Raw genomic sequence first — 13,178 nt, 5'->3', positions numbered from 1 at the left:
AAACATTCAAAAACATTCGTATTCAGTGGGAATTTTCAATAAGGAAGAAATGTGTCAAGAGGCTTTTAATAAACACTATTTAATTAGTATATTAAGTTATGGTATGGGGATTGTTAAGCATTCACCATTGTTCCTCAGCTAGTTTGAGGAACTAGCCAGGCCTGACAGTGTAACTGTAGGCATTAATATTTTAATGAGTGTACTTCAAATTTCCTTTGCCAGTTCTTTCCCTTTCCACACCCCATTCTAAAATATGAGTTCCCTGGAACACAAACAGGCTTTGAGCTAATTGTTTGGACAGTTTTAATACAATGCAGTATAATTGTCTGTTGGAATTTGTAGGTACTGCTGCTAAATATAACAAATAGCAATAATAACACCCCTACAAAAGAAAATAGCCAACATATCTACTGACACTGACACAGAATTAATGGAGAATGTATGCTGATCAATGAAATATATGATTTTGTATTTATGTGATAAATTCTGTACGACCCCATTTTAACTATTTTCCTCTTAAATATTTTGCAGAGAGTGGGTGCCCATAAATATTCTGCTATGAATGTCAAACCTCTGTTCTCTGAAGAATTGTATACAGTTTTGTTTTGCCCATTGTTTAAAAAAAACCCAGAATCAATTACGTCTATTTTTCACAATGAATATTAGGATACAAGTTTATAAGAAATGCTGGGATTATTTAGTTTGGTCGGGACACAGATACCAAAGCAGATGATAAAAATACACAAATTAAAGAATTCTATTTTTAGGGTTAGTTTTGTGCTTTAAAAGTAGATGGAAATACAACAAAACGGAATTATTGTAAACTATAAAATGGGGAAACCTAGTGATTTTAGTTTACTGAATGCATCTATCATGATGATCATTGTAAAAAAGAATTAAACACTGACCTTAATCTAGTTGAAAAGTGGCTAATTTCAGACATGAACTCTTGTACAGATAATTAAATCTTCCATATTATCAAGAGTATAAAATATGAACCTTAATACTTTTTGACAAAGTCAACAGCAATGAGAAGCATGCCAGTTTCTCTCTGGACAGGGTATTCCAAGATGAGAGTTGTCTCATTTTCCTCAGAAACAAACAGCTGATATGGGCAACTGTCAGCAGCAGAAGGTCAGAGAAGCTGGATCACCAAAAGTGTTACCTGAGCCATACACCTATAATGCTTATCAGCAACTTGCAGCAAATAAAGTTTTAAATGAATCAAGGTGATGTGAGCTTACAATGACCTGCGAAGTAGCACGCTCTTTCAAATCAGTTTCAAACTCTCTTTCTGCTATTTACTCTTGCAAGAAAAAGAAAGAATTGCAAATTGTGCAACAGAACTTATCTAAAATAGGTACAGTGTATCACATCCTGAGATGTCATAGTTAGAATGAAACATTTTTCGCAAAAAAAGATAAAGCAGTTTGATACATCATAAACCTTGTCTTAATTTATTATTTCAAATATTAGACTAATTTTGTTTCTGTTCATTTTGTTTCTGAGTATTGCAAGAATTTATTTTCTTGGTAACCCCATTAGTTCTTTCATTTTTCTCTACTGAGGAGGATCTTTTCCTGAAAATAAAATCATCATAACTCAAGGTACCCTCATGGATAAAAATGCTCATCATCATTCATTATACTGGCCAGTATAGAATCATAGAACCATAGAATGGTTGGAGTTGGACCTTAAAGATCATCTAGTTCCAACCTCCCTGCCATGGGCAGGGACACCTTTCACTAGACCAGGGTGCTCAAAGCCCCATCCAGCCTGGCCTTGAACACTTCCAGGGATGGGGCATCCACAACTTCTCTGGGCAGCCTGTTCCAGTTTCTCAATACCTTCATAGTGAAAAATTTCTTCCCGATATCTAATCTAAATCTACTCACTTCCAGTTTGAAGCCATTACTACACATTCTATCACTGTATGTCCTTGTAAAAAGTCCCTCTCCGGCTATCTTATAGGCCCCCTTCTGTTACTGGAAGGCTGCTATAAGGTCCCCCCAGAGCCTTCTCTTCTCCAGGCTGAACAATCCCACTCTCTCAGCCTGTCTTCATAGGAGAGGTCTTCCAGCCCTCTGATCATCTTTGTGGTCCTCCTCTGGACCCTCTCCAACAGGTCCACACCTTTCTTGTGCTACAAGGACTTCAAAGCTAGATACAGTACTCCAGGTGGGATCTCACCAGAGCAGAGTAGAGGGGTAGAATCACCTCCCTGGACCTGCTGGCCATGCTTCTTTTTTACACAGCCCAGGATATGGTTGGCCTTCTAGGCTGCAAGTGCGCTTTGCCACATCATGTTGAGCTTCTCATCCACCAACACCCCCCAGCTCCTTCTCCTCAGGCCTGCTCTGAATCCATTCTCTGCCCAGCCTGTATCTGTGCTTGGGATTGCCCCAACCTACGTGCAGGACTTTGCACTTAGCCTTGTTGAATTTCATGAAGTTCGCATGGGCCCATGTCTCAAGCCTGTCAAGATCCCTGAGGATGGCATCCTTTCCCTGCAGCCTGTCAACTGCACCACACAGCTTGGTGTCATCAGCAAACTTGCTGAGGGTGCACTCAATCCCACTATCCACGTCACTGACAAAGATGTTGAACAGCACAGGCCCCGATACCCACTCCTGAGAAATGCCAGTCATCACTGGCTTCCACTTGGACATCAAGCTGTTGACCGCAACTCTTTGAGTGTGACGATCCAGACAATTCCTTATCCACTGAGTGGTCCATCCATCAAATCCATGTCTCTCTAATTTAGAGACCAAGATGTCCTGTGGGACAGTGTCGAATGCTTTGCACAAATCTGGGTAGATGAGGTTGGTATAACAGTCACTTCTGACTGACGGGAGACAGAGGTATGTAGAGGACAAGGTGCCAAATACATTGCTGATGTGACTTCAATTCTAATGAAATGAGCAGTCTTTTACCCTTGAAAAGAGGAACTGAATTCTGTCCTTAAAGTTTTCTAATGTATTAATTAAATGAGGGGAGGTGCTTTGAATTTACAACAGCACAAGCCCTAATCCCTGACTAAAATGAAGAACTTTTAGGGAAAAAAATGTGATGGGGATTATCACGTATTTGTCTAATGTATTAGAAAAACCATGGACAACCAAACTGTAGGTAGGCAGGTGAAGGGAGGGAGGAGGGAGGACTTGGCACCGTTGTCAGCCTGCTCTTGGGGCAGTAGTTGCTTTCTCTGAGGCATTTATGCTTTCCCCATTGATATATTATGATTCTTTTCTTTTTCTTTGCCTCCATAAACCCCTGATGTTTTCTGTTTAACAAAACACTTAACAGTGCACAGAGATTAATTTAGTCGAAACCATTTTTTTCAGCTGGCTAGGGCTCATGGTGACGATGTTTGAGTATGATCAGCCTACAAATTGAACCCAGATCTTAACTACTGTCAATCACTGCCAGACAGAAGTGTCATACCACTGTCACTAGAAGCAAAAAACGAACACTGTGACAGAATTTTAAAGCAACTTGCTGGAAATGACTTTTCAGTTTTTCAGTTGCTTACTTTTACTGGCACTTCTTGAGGAAACATAGGTGTATATATGCTGAGTTCTCCTGCACAAGCCCACAAAATATTTTTATTTCAAATTTAAGCAGATTTCACTGAAAAAAAAAATAAAAATGACAGGAGTAGAATGATCATCCAGTGAAACTTTTTCTTTTTTTTTTTTTTTTCACACTTTCCATCTGGAGATTAAGATTTAGGCTGGGATTTCCTTTAATTGTTTCATATTTCAGCAGCCTCATATTTGTCCTTGGTTAGTTTTACAGCTCTCCGGATGCATGAAGAAAAACTCAGGAATTTTTGTTCTTTGACCAGTGATGAAAAATGTTCCTGTCTCCCATCAAACTATCCATTCTCAAGGCTGCTCATAATGTGACAAAAGGCAGAAACTACAGCTTGAATTTACTGCCTTTTAATGATTCACTTCAGCCCTCTTCAAGATTTCTTCGGTTTACCTGAATAGTTAAATAACCTACCTCCACGTGCTGGCTCTACCAGAATACATCTTTTGATATGATATGCCTGCTATGAATGAAGACAAATATGGCTGCAGTAACATTGTCATTTCAGAAAACACCTTGGTTTCCAGGAGTGTAACATAAAAAGAAGGTCCCTCGTTGCTAATTATGTACCATTACATGATTGGGAAGATAATGTCACAGTGCAGAATGTGAACACACTGTATTTACTGGAACACGTACCAAATTTTTACACCCAGTATTCAACTCAGAACTCTGAAACCACATTTTTTCCCTAACGTGGAAGTCTTTTATAGTCTAGCAAAAGGTGACTGAGAAACATAAAAAGAGGCAGAGGAGAGCCCTCCCTTTCTACCAGCCACACACTTTCAGATTACTGATCTTTTTCATGACATTTGTGGTATCAAAGACTGTTTGCATATTTATATGTCTGTGGGAAAGAGAGAGGGAGGGAGTTGAAAAAGAGTACACTTATTTTATGTTAATGTATTTCACAGTGGTTAAGCTTAAGGCCAGAGAGAAAATAATTTTATTTGAGCCAGGTTTATATAACTCAAATACTTAAGTTAAAAGGGGTGGTGGGTCCTGCCAGATTTAACAGTGGTAATTCATGTGGGCAAAGGCCAGTTTTAGCATCTCTGCACTGTATTCCCACAGCCAAGTAATAGCTAGGGAGTATGGTAGTAAGCGTTGGGGTTATGGGGCTTGTGTGGGTCCAGCTGTGCACCTGGGTAATGGGGGTCATCCCTGGGAACACAAGGAGGTGGAACAGGGAGGGGGCAAAGATGAGTTTTTTGGGGCTAACAGAAATTCAGGAACTCTCCTTTCTCGGTGTTTCATATCTAACAGCTTGCATGATATTTTGTGGTGGCCCACATGGAGCTAGCAGTTTGGACTCTAACTTGAAAACCTCAAACCCAAAATTTTATTTTATCAGGAGACAAAATTGTGAGTAACCACCACAGAACAGAAGAAAACAAGGTACTGTCATTATCTGAGGTTTCCTTCCTCACAAGGAATTAATTAGGTAAAACGGAGGCACAAACCCACCTAGATTCAACCCTCAAGTTGAAGCTTGATAAAATATTGAAGAGGATTTTATGGCATAATTGTCCATAGGGGCAGGAAACTGGAGTCAGCAGTCCAAAAAATCCCTCTTGGTTCTCTGTTCTATAAATGCATCCTGTGAACCACTTGCTGCTCAGCAGATGAAAATGAAATCCATCAATACGCTTTGCAAAGGGTAGAAAATTTTTGTCCAATGGCCAAATTTGCCAATGTTGCACAAACTTGCAATCTAATAAAGAGATTTGCCATTATGTCTTCAGAGTAAAACATTTCCTTGTCTTCAGTTATGACGCTAGAGGTAAAAGGACAGGGCAATAGACCTCAGAGTCTTCCTACCCAGTTCTGTACCTCTGAGCATCCTGAGACTTGCAGTGCTGAAGCATGACAATTAGTAGACTCATTACTTTAATTCAGATTACCATCCTATTCTTTCTGCTGCCCATTAAGAAAGAGACCAAATAAGGGGAGAGAAAGAAATAACACCCAAACACAATTCAGTATGACAGTAAAATTATATCGTTTTCATAGTAACTGATAGAGCTCTACAGATGAGTTGTAAATTTTGCATCCAGCTACCAGCACTGGATAAAAAATATAATCCCTTGCTGTTGTATTCTGTCGTACCTGCTGTTAAAAAGATGGAATGAAATGACATCCATTTTTCCCACTCCCTAGGGTGGTCTGAAATTTTTAATTTCATTGACAAATAGTGTTCACAGATACATCTATATTTGTTGAAACTGAGAGACACTTCTTGTCTTTCACAGACGTCAGGTTGCTGGTGTGAGCAGCAGGTGGGTGTCCCATTTACCTTTATAGTGCATGAACTGTTTAGGAGCAGAATTGTATTCATCCCAGGTTGTCACGTAGAATTTAATGAACTTGACTCATCATGCGGCATTGCCTTAGAATGGGAAAAAATATTCCTGCGTGCCACCGTTAGCACGGACTTGTACATCAGTGTATCTGTGCGGGTGTTCAGTACCTCTGCAGTTACTGTCCCTGGGTGGGCAGAGACTGGTAAATAATCCTTTTGCTGAGACGTAAACTAGGACTTACCATTGACATGGTCTTCATTTTGTCACACAGTTAGGAATACCAAGAAACATAACATACTGGATTCAGGGTATGTTTCCCGGACCCATTTTTATATTCATTTTAGCGGAAATGGTTCCCTGCTGTCATTTAATTATGTGAATTAGATAAGAGTCTAATCCAAACACTTTGTTATTAATGAAAATATCCCTATACGTACTGACATATCATAATAGGTGTGGCATGGGCAGATAAGCATTTGAAGTGTATTTCTATCTCCTGTATATCTGAAATATCTTCCAAAAATTACATGAGAAGGATGGTAAGAACAAAATCATTACTGTCCATATGTTTTCAGTAAATCTGTTTCCAAGCTAATTCTTCTATAGATTCCAATGCTAAAAAAAAAAAAAAAAAAAAAAAAAAGTATTTCAGAACCACTTTATAACAGGATTTTTCCAAGTATAATGTGTTACACCTGGATTACTTCCCTATTTTTTCCAGACCTGTATCTAGTCTACGAGGCTAGTCACGAGAAATTGTCTTTGTGCAATTATGTGCCACAACAGATATAATTTGGGTTTGATTCACTTAGGTTTACTGTGTGTATACTGCTTAATTTTCATGGCTGCATTTGTTTGATGGATGGAAAAATTGAAAATTCCTCTTTCGTTTTTCTAGGCAAATGGCTTATGACAGTAAAAATCTGCTTTCTGAGTCACAGCATAGGTAAATGAGTAATGTGAAGTAACACAACAACAAATATTTGATCATTATGGTCCTCTTCATCAGTTTACTGTTTTTTAAAATTCTAAAAAACCAAAAGCTTTTCTGAAGTTTAGAGTAAGAGGAAATCCTATGGGGAAGGTTAAGAACGGAGGCATGATGAACAATTGAAGGAAATTGCCTTTCAGTAGTCATGAATGTTTAATCTTCTCTTCCTCTGATTGACAGGATCACACCTTAGTCACGGAGTATCAATTTGTTCCTATAAATCCAACAAGCTTGGCAAGCGACTCATGAGGAAATTAGCTGGACTGGTATTTCTCTGTTACAGTACTTTTGAATTGCCCAAGGATAATCAAAATGTACGTGATGTCAAAATGCTCTAAAGGCTATAAAGCCCAGATCAATCACCCAGAAAAGTACAAAGAGTGCCACAATACCTCATAACACTCCAAGTAAAAGTTTTGAGGACTATAAAGTCCATGGGCAATGCCCTGTATGCCAACTTAGCCTGCTTGGTTTTGTTATGATTTATTATACTTATTATAGTTTCCCCAAGGCATCCCACGTGGCAATCACAACTCTGTTGTACTTAAGTACTGTACAAACCAATTACGGTGAGACGAGGCAATTTGCATTTCTTCTTTGTTGTGCAAATTATTGTTTCCTGTACTCTGCAGGAAAACACGATATTGAAAAGCAAGAGTCCAAGACTCCAGTCACCGATATTTTTTCTTTTGTTGATTTTCTTTGCCCTTCCCTTGAGAGCAGTATTTGAGGTTTAAAGGCATTTCTCAGGGTGCATATTTGGCAGGTCTGTCAGCCTCCCCTTGTGCGTCAAGCTGCAGTCCATTAGAGCAGGCCAGTTACTGACCACTGTGAAGACAAGGTGCTGGCAACAAGCTGTTTGTCTGTCTCACCTCAGCTTAAGCAGAGAAGTAGCCAAAAACCAAAAGAAGGTACTTGATCAGTTTTTAATGGGAAAAAGATAAAAGTGTCCTGTCAAGGAAGCTGTATTTCCTTCAGCATACCCCCAAGTCCCAGAGAATTTCCCTCCCGTTAACTACAGAAATTTTGCTCTGATGAAAGACCGCAGTAGTGGTTCCTTCCACATATCCCTTCCTTCTTATCGCAGCAGATCTAGACATCCCAGCACTCTTCAGAGCCTCAAAACGTCCAGACCTTTGCCCTCACCCATACAGCCTTCCTAGCCACCCCTGGCAATCCCCGCTACTCTCTCTCTCCCGAGCACCCACACAAACATCTGTATTTGCAGCCTCCACGCCACTGAGCACCCCGGTCCCTCAGCAAGCTAATCGGAGAGCTCCACAGAGAATGGAAATGCAATTACGGTCCCTTGGAAACTGGTGAATAATTAATTTAACCATTTTCTATTGCAGGTCATTAATTTTTACTGCTCTCAGATGACTTGCTATTATAGAGAGTAAGCTTAATAAATTTTGAACAGCAAGGGCCAGGAGTTGTGGACACAGGCATCCAAGCACAGAGTGACTGCAGAAACTCCAGATGTAGAAAATAATTTACCAGTAAGTACAAGGAGCCGGATACCAGTTTCATGTACACCTTCATGCGTGCTTTCAGTTTTACACTGATGAAAATTTCAGTAGAGTAACTCCTAATTCGTTCTGGAAAAGGCTTGGGGGATGAGCAGTTCTATGATGTAAGACTTCTGAAGCAGATTTTTAGCATGCAGAAATCCACACCATTAAATTGAATTATATTGACTTACAATGATGATCTGAACAATTAAAAAGATCAGGAAATAAAATTACGAGAGATGATGAAAATGTAATGGAACAGACAGCTTACAAAAGCAAAGCATATAGCTTACAAAAATAAAGCCGTCAACAATACGACTAGTTGACACGGGTCAGTCAAACCTAAGAAAGCAAGCGTTCGGTAAGACTAACATGTGGAATCAAGGGGCATACACCAGAAATGACTGCTGACCCTTTCAATTAAGATCACCTGACCCTAACCAAAGAGCTCTGCGCTGATCAGGGAAAAGTCCTAAGGCATAAATTAGACTGTCATGACAGGGCACAGATTGAGATTTTAAAAAATAGGCAATATTGTGGAGATTTCATTAACTAGACAACCGCCAGAAATGGTAAGAGGAAGCAGAAACAGGGGAATTAATGTCAGCAAGAATGCTTCCACTTTCCAGTTTTGAAGACAAAGATAGTAGAGACAATGATAGTCACATGTCTTTTGAAACAATGAGCGTTGCCAGCTCTCAGTAATATATTATGAAAGATTCTGCTTTAGTGATGACAACCTACATCTGATCTTCAGATAGTATCAAAGAAAATACCCTCAGACTGGCTGATTCATCACTTACTGCTGCCTTCTTTAGAAGAACAGTCAATAAACTAAGCAGGCAGACTTTGCATTCCTACTCCTCAGTGACAGAAAAAAAATCTGTTTGGATTGTTCTTGGGATGGGTTGAGCTGACTTTAGTTGGGCTGGGAATTTTGAGATGAGAGAAGAGAGATGGGAAGCATCTTAATAGGGTTTTCATCAGAAGACAACATAAAACAGAAAAATCCCAAGGATTCAGAGGGGATCAACTCTGGGTCCTTCATAGTCTATTCTGAAAATTATCAGGTGGCTCATCTCTAAAGCTACAGGTTAAGGCATAGACTGGAAGACAGAAGAACTTGGTAGGCTCCCCCTTACATTCAGGACTCAGAGTTCAGGTTCAGCTGGATCAATACAGGTATTTGTGGGACTACAGAGGGTGCAAGATTGTTGGACCACAGGATACGTTATCCAGTTTGTGGTTAAAAGTGTAGCATGGTTTCAGAGCCTTGTACTTAACCCTGTGTTCCGCCAGAAACTGGCAAAACAAAAAATGTTTGGAGCTAGGCAGGGGGAGCTCCTGAATAAAAATAGGACACAAAAATTAATTAAAAATGGCTCGGTGTCATTTGGTTCTTCATCATTATATCTGAACTCCTGAGGCTTATAATATTGAAAATATTATAAAATGGAAAACCATAGCGTGGCCTGGAGTTGTCACAGTCTGGGCAGAAACAAAAGGACCAGAAAGAGCTCAGTGAAAAAGGCAGATATGGTCAGCTCTACTTAACTCTTACACTCCCACTTGGGTGAGACGCTACTGACCATATTTCTAACTCTTTTCTGTGTCAAGAGGATATGAGTCTCTAGCAAGTCTGCGCTGCAGAGCACTGGTGCTCCAGGTAAATCTGTAGCAGGTTGCTCTGTTATTTCTGGAGTGCTCCACTTCGGAGTCAGAGGTGCTAACCAAAGCAGCAGCTGGTACAGTCACCCCCACCAATGCAACCTGAACGCAAAATCAGGCCATTCTGATCTGGTAGTACTTTATACCTGCTCTGAACTCCCTCTGTAAAAACTGGGCAAACAACAACAAAAAACCCTCATAATTTATAAAATCTCCAGAGATAAGCATGGAAGAGCTAGAAGCATCTGGGCTTTAATCCATAAATTTGACTCTGACAGACATCTGCAAATAGCACTACTGAAATCAAAGTGCATAGTGCTTCCCAAAATAAGGAGAACTGATTTTAGAAAAGGTGCTATCTGCAATTTAAAGGAAAACACCGTAAAGATACAAATCATCAGCAGTCTGCCCGGGCCGCTCTTTCAGCTATAAATGTTAAATTTTTGAGGTTAGAGAGACACAGCTAGGAGAGATTTTTGTCAAGAGAAGCACTTTTCCAAAGCTTGTTTCTCCTCCCAAGCACGCCATTTAGCAATTATTTGCTCTAGACAGGAAAAGATATTCCCCCAAAGCAGTGAGGCAGTGAGAAAGACTTCCGCTGCGGACTTTTTGTTCTAGTGGAGGATCATATTTACTGAATAATCAACGTGATGAATTTTAACTACATTCTGTATTGTTGTATTGTAGCACAGTATTTTCCTGAAACAAACGTTGCACTCAGAAGAGCCGTAGTCTTGAAACCACCTAATTTACTCCTAGTCACAGTTGAACGGAGACATCCAGTGAAAAAATATTTGGATGTTGTAGGGATGAATGACACATGAAATGCAGCCACCTTCAGGATAAAGCACAACACTGTGAAATAGTGGACAGAGACAGTTAAAGGCAGGAGATGGGTAACATATAATTTGGGAAATCAAGGACAGACATTTTGTAGGCATACTAACTTATTCTTTCTATATTGCTTGGCCTTTCTACAGGCCAATTAGGAATCTTGTAATTTCATTCCTAGATTTGATCTATCAACTCGAAAAGTGTTTGTTCTTAGTCAAATTCCTGTCTGTTTCTGTATATGTGAGATTTGTGTACCATTATTTTTCACTGTCTCTGTATTGTGTTATACTCTTCCTTCTTAAAGCTCTTCTTTTGAGTAAGCGATTTTTTACAAAAGTTGTAATATTGTTTTAAAAAACACCACCTGAAAATAAAAGGCTCTCTATGCTTCAGCTTTTCATAGAAAACACCAAGCTTCCTATTTATTATGTGTTATTTGACTAGACTTAGAGTGTCATGCTCCTGAATGAAAATTATCATAATGAAAAGCATGGATGTCTCAGAAGAATCCTGATGTTGTTCAGAAGAACTTCTGGTGCTACCAGTCAACATCAAAAGGTAGAAAATAACATCTGATAAGACTAATTGCACAGAGATGACAGATTTCTGCCTGTGGAAGTTCTCACGAATACTAAGATGCTTGTCTTACCTAATGAATTTAAGATATATTCAGAATGAGGTCCAGAAAGACTTTGGATAAATTGTTTCACTCACACATAGTGTACAGTGGCTCAGATACATGCCTTGTCATTTAAAATATTTAAAATATTTAAATTTTTTATAGTTTTTGATACATTTTGTATCAAAACCAGTATAGAAGTCAGAAACTATAGATTTGGAACTGCAAGCTTAATGACAGGGACAGAGAATACTCACTGACTACCAGTCAGTCAACAGTCAAGTAATGATAGTGATGGGTAAGAATCCTAAATGTATTGACTACAGGTCATGAAAAATCATGGGCCTGGGGTTTCCCCCAGGTAGATATTGTGTGATCAGGGAGATAAGCCTCACACTAGACCCATATACTGCTTGGAACAGTTGAAGTAAAGCAAAGAGGTCTAAAAAACAATTCTTCTTTAAAAAATAATGCTTTCCCAAGGGGTAGTGACTGATTTCATCTTCCTTCTCATGTCTTGGCACCATCGGGTTTGTTCCTGCCAGGTGCTGTGGCAGCCTCAGGTGGCACACCAAGCTTCTCATCCCTTATTACATATCTCCATTTCTGTTAAGATGTCCTTTCAGATTAGACCTCACACGACACCTCCACGCCTTCTAATGTTCCCAACATTCCTGTTAGCTCTCTCTTCCTACCAGGTTAGTCTTTTACTTTAGTCTCCAAAGCATCCTTTTACTGTGACCACTGGCACACTTTGTGGTTTCAGTCTTGTTTACTATTTTTACCACAAGGAAATGCTGTTTGACTGTAATATTGTACTTCAAAGAAGTAATTATTTTAATTTTTATATTTTAAGCTAAATTATTTTTCTGTTAACACATGCAATTCTGAACAAGAAATGCAATTATTCTGTCTAGTGTTACAAGACAATTCACCAAAAGTTTATGACTTTCCCCCATGTTTGTCCATGTTTGCTTGAGACTGGTGCCAGCTGAAATTCTGCCCAGTGCTGTTCAAAGGCACAGCTGACAATGACATCTTGTCTCTTTTAGAATGTGAGGAAATTCAAAATAACTTCAGTTTTGGTAGATGAGGGTATCCTCCACTGTTTCTGCAACATCTTTTTAGCCCGGCACTAAAGGAAAGAACTTTTTGATGCAGTCCACATGGTGGCACTATCCGTTCATATTTGCTTTGTATTACTGGTTCTTGTCAAGGAAGTTACTTTTATCGTGTTCGATCTGAATTTTTAAACAGATTTTTTTTTTCTTTATAGCCGAAGCATTGTTAAAAAATGCTAGGTTATGTGTTTAAGTGTTCACTTCCACAACACACAGGAGCCTGGGGACACAAGGGCAGGTGGAGGAATGTAGGAAAATGGAGGGATAGTGGGTTAAAATGTGTCCTTTTTGATGCTTCTCTGGCCATTGCCTGCACCTGATCAGCGCAGTCTGTCCTGGCTTCTTGTTAAAATCCATTTCTAGCTTTTTTCCTCGGTGAGGGGTTCCCTATTCTGTGTTCATGGGAGCGGGACCATAGAGGCGCATGCATCTCTGCTGCCAGCACCTGGAGAGACTGGAGAATGCACGTAGTGTGTGTGGGTGTGAATGTCTACAGAATCTTAGTGTCATAGAATGGTTTGGGTTGGAAGGGACCTT

Source organism: Chroicocephalus ridibundus, chromosome 3, assembly GCF_963924245.1.
Source record: "Chroicocephalus ridibundus chromosome 3, bChrRid1.1, whole genome shotgun sequence".
In the NCBI taxonomy this organism is placed as follows: domain Eukaryota; kingdom Metazoa; phylum Chordata; class Aves; order Charadriiformes; family Laridae; genus Chroicocephalus; species Chroicocephalus ridibundus.
This window is presented reverse-complemented; position numbering follows the sequence as displayed.